We start from the raw sequence: 7,709 nt of genomic DNA on the forward strand, positions 1-7,709 counted from the left end.
GCGTCGGGGCTTCGGGGCGTCGGGGCGTCGGGGCCTCGGGTAACGGGCGGGGCGGCGTCGGGGCTTCGGGGCGTCGGGGCGTCGGGGCGTCGGGTAACGGGCGGGGCGGCGGCCCGGCGTCGGGGCCTCGGGTAACGGGCGACGCCCAGGCCCAGCCGCAGGACCCGGGCCCGCGTGGCGTGGCGGCCGCGCACCGAATCACCGAGCAAATGAAGGCGCTCAGGCCGAGGCCCGGCTGCTGGGACAGCCGCGCAGCCCCTCGGCCCGTTCTGCTGGTGTCCTGTTTCTTCTCGCGCCTTCTGGACTGACTCCCAGTCTCTCCAAGGCACTTTTCACGCGCTGCCTGTCCTCGCGCGTCGGCCGCCCGGGGTCCAGGCACCGCCCTCCGTGCAAACCCCGCGGCTCTTCCTCCCGCGCCGGCGGGACGTGCTCCCGGCTGGGGCCGCGCAGCCCGCGCGTCCTCCTCCTGTTCCCAGACCGCGGCGGGCCAGCCCCGCGCACAGGCGGAGCGAGAGCGGGAAAGCGAGCTGCGAGGGAGGGAGGAGAGGAAACGCGCCCCCTCTCCGGGCCCGGCGTCTGGGCTGCAGGCCGACGGCCAGAGGGGGAGGGAGAAGACGGAAAAGGGAAACAGTCCGGCAATCAGCGGGTGGTGGCGCCTTCCCGCAGGGCCCTCCCGCCCTCCGAGCGCAGGGGCCGCAGTTACTCTGTTCCTCAGTCCCGGGGAGGAGCGTTGCAAACTCAGCTCCAGCTGGGTGGGGGGAATGAGTCTGTTTCCGCGTGTGCCAGGGTCCCACGACTGTTCCAGAATCTCCAGAGACCCCGGCGGTTTGCTGCGTGTCCTTATCAGCATCTCTTTGCCTGCGAATTCCCCCCATGAAAGAACATGACGCAGAGAAAAGCTCTTCCCCTCCTTGCCTCCAAATTTTGAACTTGGTGACCAACCCCAGCGATCACCCCTCCGCCCCACCCACGGGTCAAACCCCTTGGAACCTGAAGAAAACGGAAACAAATATTTTTAAGTTGTCAGAAAACGAAAACAAAAACAAACCTGAGACACGGTGACCAGGATGTGGAGAAAAGGGAACCCTGGTGCGCAGTTGGTGGGAATGTAAACTGTGCAGCCGCCGGGACAGACAGGATGGAGGTTCCCCCCCCCCCAAAAAAAAAATTAAAAATAGGGATACTGTATGATCCAGTAATTCCATGACCCATAGAAAATGAAAACATTAATTGAAAAGATACATGCACCCCTATGTTTATTGCAGCGTTATTTACAATAGCCAAGATATGGAAGCAACCTAAGCGTCCATCAATAGAGGAATGGATAAAGAAGATATGGTGTGTATATATATGTGATGGAATGTTAGCCATAAAAGAGTGAGACCTTACCATTTGTAACAGCATGGATGGACCTAGAAGGTATTGTGTTAAGTGAAATAAGTCAGAGAAAGACAAATACCGTATGAGTTCATTTCCATGAGGAATCGTTAAAAAAAAATGACAACAAAAAAAACAAAACAAAACAAGAAACAGACTCATAAATACAGAGAATAAACTAGTGGTTGACAGAGGGGTGGGGTGATGAAATAGATAAAGGGGGTTAAGAGGTACAAACTTCTGGTTATAAAATAAGGCACAGATAAAAAGCACAGCATAGGGAATATAGTCACTAATATCGAAATAACGTTGTGTGGTGACTGCACTTACCATGTTGAGCACTGAGTAATGTGTATAGAATTGTCGAATCGCTGTGTCCTACACCGGAAACTAATATAGCACTGTGTGTCAACTATAGTTCAATAATAAGCAATAACAGTGCTGAGAAAGAAGGAAGGAGGGAGGGAGGAAGGGAGGAGGAAGGAAGGAAGAAAGGAAGGAGGGAGGGATGGGGGGAAGGGAGGAAGGGAGGAGGGAGGGAGGGATGAGGGAGGGGGAAGGGAGGAAAGGAGGAAGGAGGGAGGGAGGGAGCAGGGAGGGAGGAAGGAAGGAGGGAAGGAAGGAAGGAAGAAGGGAGGGATGAGGGGGGGAAGGGAGGAAGGAAGGAAGGAGGGAGGGATGGGGGAAGGGAGGAAGGAAGGAGGGAGGGAGCAAGGAGGGAGGGAGGAAGGAAGGAGGGAAGGAGGAAGGAAGGAGGAAAGGAAGGAAGGAAGGATGGAAGAAAGGAAGGAGGGATGGATGAGGGGGGGAAGGGAGGAAGAAAGGAAGGAGGGAGGGATGAGGGGGGAAGGGAGGAGGGAGGGAGGGATGAGGGAGGGGGAAGGGAGGAAAGGAGGGAGGGAGCAGGGAGGGAGGGAGGAAGGAAGGAGGGAAGGAAGAAGGAAGGAGGGAAGGAAGGAAGGAGGAAGGGAGGAAAAAGACAGGAAGACCTCCAGCCTGGGGCGCCCGCCGAAATTCCTGGGCAGTCAGAGCACCCCCAGGCTCTCAGATCGGTGGGGGCTTGAGAGAGACGCGGTCGGGGACCCCGAGCCCCCTGCGGGCTTTTCCCGGACGCTTGCTGCTTCCAGCGGGAACGGAGCCTGCGAAGCAGGCCTCTCGGCGCCGCAGCGTCCCCGCTCTCGCCGGCATCCCCGGGGGCCCCTCCGCCATCCGCCTCCCGGCCGGAGGGCTCCGTACCCCGCGCGCGGGCCCAGGGCTGAAGGCGGCCGCTCCCCGGCCCCCCGATTCTGCGCGCGCGGGGCCAGGCGCCGACCCCACAGGGAACGCGGCCGCAGGGCAGCCGGGCCCCGCGCGTCTCCCGACCCCAAATCGCTGCGGTTGGGAAGAGGGTCGCACCCGCGCGGGTTCGTTCAGCCGCCGAGAGAGCGAACTCGGACGGAGTCCGGTCCCACGGGTCTTCCGCTTGTGCGACGTGGGAGGAGACCTCTCCCCCCTCGGCTTCCTCGTTCCTAAAGGGAGACCGTCTGCGCGGTTCGCCGCCCAGGCCCCCCGGCGGGAGCGCAGCCGGGGGGAAAGAGGACAACCGGGGCGACTGACACAGCGAGTTGGCGAAAGCCTGGGGCTCGCAGCGCCGCGCCGAACGGCTCACGCTCAGCTCGCGTTGTCCTAACGCGGGCCCGCCGGCCCCCCGGCCCCCAGGCAAGCCCCCGGCAGGCGGGTGGCGCTGTCGCGGAGTCGCCGGCCCTGAACAGAGTGGCCGGCTGATGCACGCAGCCGCGCTGGGCGCAGTCTCCGAAACACGCCGGGAAAACCGAACAGGGTCCGGGCAGGCTCGCGCTCGGGGCCGTGAGACGGCGGGGCCCGACGGCACCCTGGGCCGCAGGCGTCTGGCCTCCAGAACCAAGACCGTAAGCGTGCGTTTCGAGCCACCCAGCTTTTGGCACTTGGTGACGGCGGCCGCGGGAAACTCGCAGCATGAAACGGTCCTGTATCGTAACCGTGGTGAGGGTTAGCTGCGTGTACACATTTGTCACAATTCATCGAAATGTGTGCGTTTTGTTGTGGATAGATCATGCTTCAGTCACGTTGATATTTTTTAAAATAGGCACCACAGTCTGGACCACCGTAAGATAAATCACCATAAAAGAGGCCCCCAGTCCAGTCACTTCTTTACGAAAGCATGGCTAGATTCAGTGATCTATAATTCAGTAGATAAGCCCATAAGTCAATGGATAAGCCCCTAACTCATGGAGAAACAATTAATAGATACCAGAGAAAAGGTGACTTATTTGAAGGAACAGTGAGTGGAAAGATACTTGTATTCCCGGATTTGTGGGATGGGGCGCAGAAGGTGGCAGTGACGTGTGATGCACTCAACAGAGCCCCCGGAGCACCTGTGCTAACGAGGGGCCCTGCCCTCCCGCATCTACTCCGGACAGAGAAGGTGAAGCAGAGCTAGCTCTCCCGCATGGTTGGCCTCCTCCCCTCCCCACGCAGGGGTGCGCGGTGCCTCCCGGGGCCCAGGCTGCCTCCGACAAGCTCCAGTCCCGGCTCTGCCTCGGTAGAGTGAGGTTGCCTGACGGTGGGAACCACCTGGGGAAGGGAAGTGGCCCTGGAATGAAATTGGCGTCAAGGTGATAAAAATAGGCTGAAAAGCAGACACGGCAGGGGGAATTAGCTCAAGCGGTAGAGCGCTCGCTTAGCATGCGAGAGGTAGTGGGATCGACGCCCGCATTCTCCAGCTTTTGCAGCGGGGCGGGCACCAGGCCGGCCTCTAGCTCAGCGCTTCCAACATGTGCTTCCCTGGGGTTTAAAAACAAAAAACAACAACAAAAAAACAACAACGAAATGGGACATGCAAAAACAAAAAAGGAACAAATGGGTCAAAATGTCTTTTAGAAACACAGGTTTGGGGGCCTCAGCTCAAAGTTACTAAAAAATGTGTGTCTGGGAAAACCAAACTTTCTCCTTTGGGGTGCAAAGCGTGAGGAACAGCCTGAGAATTGTGTCAGGAGGCACACGCAGGAGAGTCTGGATTTTATGATGTTTTAATGTTTATTCTTTTTTAAATAAAAATACATTTTATATTTTATAACTACTAAATTTTATTATTTATTTTTGTCATGATATTGTTTTAGTATTTTATTCACAGTGGCAACCCATGGTCGGGTAGCAGATGTCCATTTGTCTTCTATCAGATTCTCTGAGAGTTGGCTAAGTATTAAGAAGAAAGACCAAGAAGGAAAGAGATTTAGAAGGACAATGGGGAAGGTGTGGGCTAGCATATTAACTCTGCTGTCAGATACACCTCACGAAGGGGGAGAGGTCCAGTGCTTTGCTCATCTCCCTGAATTTTCTGAGAATGTGCTCAAAATATATTGGGAACCAGGTTTTCCTCTAACTCCCAAGAGGAACCACATTTTAAAAATATATTTTTGAAATGGCAACATTATCCCATTTTACTAAGAAACAGGACGAAGTTCTATATGAACTACAAGTCATGTGACATTTAGCTCAGTTGGCCTTAGCAGAGCCATGCTGAAGGGCGCATTGACCTTTGCACTGGATTCTGGGAGATCCTGTGGGTCCTTAGGGCTGCTGCCAGGGTTTGTCCCTCTTTTCAAACTTTTTTCTCTTCTCCACCTCCCAAATCTCTCTCTTTGACACCACTTGATCCCTCTCAGCATTGTCCTATATTGATCATAGTAGAAAAATATTTTTATTGATTAAATGTGTTTTTTTATGTCCTTATTTGTAAATGAACCCAATAAATGTTACAAAATAACAATGCACATTGTTGAATTTGTTTCTCCTATGAGAACTGCATTCCTGGGGTGTGCACTCCTCATAAACTGGGACCATGAAGGAGACCCTGCCCTGAAGCTACCCCAAACCACCTGCAGTTCCAGAAGGCCAGAGGCCAAGGCCTGCACCCACCAGTCACTCCATGGATCATGCCCTCCTCCTCTTCCCCAGCCACGGTTCCTTCTCTCACATAGAGATTCCTGTGGATTTGTCAGGCTCAAGCTTTAAAAAAAAAAAAAAAATATATATATATATATATATATATATATGTATTTATTTATTTTTAGAGAGACAGACAGAGAGAGAGTGAGAGGGGGGAGGGGTAGAGGGAGAGGCAGAGGGAGAGAATCTCAAGCAGCCTCCTTGCTGAAAGGAGTCCCACGCGGGGCTTGATCTCATGAGCCTGAGATCAGCACCTGAGCCAAAATCAAGAGTTGGACACTCAACCAACTGAGCCACCCAGACACCCCTTGGGCTCAGCCTTCTTATTCACTGCCCAGTCTTTACTGATTGCCAATTACTTCCTCCTCCATGGCTTCTAATTATTTGTATACCATTTCTCCATTCACCAAATACTAATTAAACAAAATCCCTACTTATTGTTAGTTATACTTAGAGGAAATAATTATGTTCGTATCTTAAACAAGAATCCTGCTTGGTGGGAAACACACTTGGAATCCACTACTACTCTGGGACAATGGAGCCAACTTAGCCTTCGCTGAGATACTAAGGGAAAAGGCGCTCTTCTGTTGGCCCGTCCGGATTGAAGGTCTAGACAATGTAAGGAAGATGTGGTTGCCAAGTGGACAGAGAGAAAAGGGGGTGGGATGGAGGAGGAAGAATTCAAAGAGCAATGTATAACGTCCATTTGTTTTCCCTTTTGGCCATGAGAGCCTTGAGGTCTGCGGTAAGAAATTTTCGTAAGATTTTTCACAAGGAAATGGAGACTGTAGGCTACCTCTAGGTGTGTTCCCAGCAATAATACACGTAGAGCATCAAGAACAGGGTCTGGTGGGGCGCCTGGGTGGCTCAGTTGGTTAAGAACAGGGTCCAGAGCACAGTGATGGCTCAGTAAGGTAATACTGGGGCTGCAGTGTCTGTATAGGTCACCGGCCTCATCCTCTGGGCCTGGTGCTGAGCAAGTGCTTCAGAAATGGATCTACAGGATATGGATTAGAACTCTCAAGACACAGTAGTGGCTCCCCTCCGAGGCTCTTCATCACTCCCCACCCCTACAGGAGAAAAGCACTCTGTGCAGCCTCAGGAATGGTGTTCTCTGAGAAATCTAAGAAATCTCCACCACAGACTAGCATAACTGGGGACCACAGTGAGGCTCGCATCAAAGTTGAAAGGGAGGCGTTGCAGCAGATAGCCTGCGACAGACAAAATTCTAAGGTCAAGTGTGTGGATTCTATATCCAGAATTGGAGAGGAAAGTGGAAGAGTCTCTACTGCACTTACAAAGGAGAAGAGGGGGAAACTAGGCCATTCTTTCAGGCTAACAACAAACTATTATTTCAGACTCATTATCCCCACAGATACTCAGTACCGGGAAGGGACTGACACTGGCATTTGTCTTCTCTGTCTTTCCTTAAAACTATCATTCTAGGGGCGCCTGGGTGGCTCAGTCGTTAAGCGTCTGCCTTCGGCTCAGGTCATGATCCCAGGGTCCTGGGATCGAGCCCCGCATCGGGCTCCCTGCTCAGTGGGAAGCCGCCTTCTCCCTCTCCCACTCCCCCTGCTTGTGTTCCCTCTCTCGCTGTATCTCTCTCTGTCAAATAAAATCTTAAAAAAAAAAAAAAAAAAAAAAAAAAAACTATCATTCCATCAAACTGAGCAAAGCTTGTGTTTTCACGACACTGGCCTCAAAATTCTCTCCCAGGGATGCCTGGGTGGTTCTGTCGGTTAAGCAACTGCCTTTCCGGAGTCATGATCCCGGGGTCCTGGGATCAGGTCTGGGGACTCCCTGCTCAGCGGGGGGCCTGCCCCTCCCTCTGCTCATGCTCTCTCTCTCTGTCAAGTAAATAAATAAAAAATCTTAAAAAACAAATTCTCTCCCAGCGGCTCCTTTTGTCCCCATCGTGGACTACAGTTTTCACCTTTGGGAAGTTGAACAGAATTAGGTCTTGGGTCTTCTGGGGCTTCTCTAGGAAATGGGAATAGGACTTTCCAGTGGCCCGGCCCGGGGATGTGACACGGGGGGTTTGAGGCCCTGGCTGCGAGAGGCTGCCCCATTGCTTGTCTTGGACAGCCATGCCTGCAACGACCAGCAACGATCACAACTCGAGCAGGCTGGAATAGACGTGGTGTCTCCGCATCTGGAATGTGTTCTCTTTACTTCCAGGAGATCAAGAAAGTGAAATTGGGAAGTGGGGACAAGGCTTTCCAAGGAAGTCTCCATTCCTCACACTCCAATGTCTGATCATCTCCACCCTCCATCTGATCCTGACTGGCGCCTGAAGGCCCAAAGTTCCCGGCAGCCCCCCCACCCCCAACCAGGAAAGTGAGGGGGGTGTGGTCTGTCTGCCC

The sequence above is a fragment of the Mirounga angustirostris genome, unplaced genomic scaffold, assembly GCF_029215605.1.
Source record: "Mirounga angustirostris isolate CCGP_5_RB_7025 unplaced genomic scaffold, mMirAng1.0.hap1 SCAF_8, whole genome shotgun sequence".
Taxonomy (NCBI): domain Eukaryota; kingdom Metazoa; phylum Chordata; class Mammalia; order Carnivora; family Phocidae; genus Mirounga; species Mirounga angustirostris.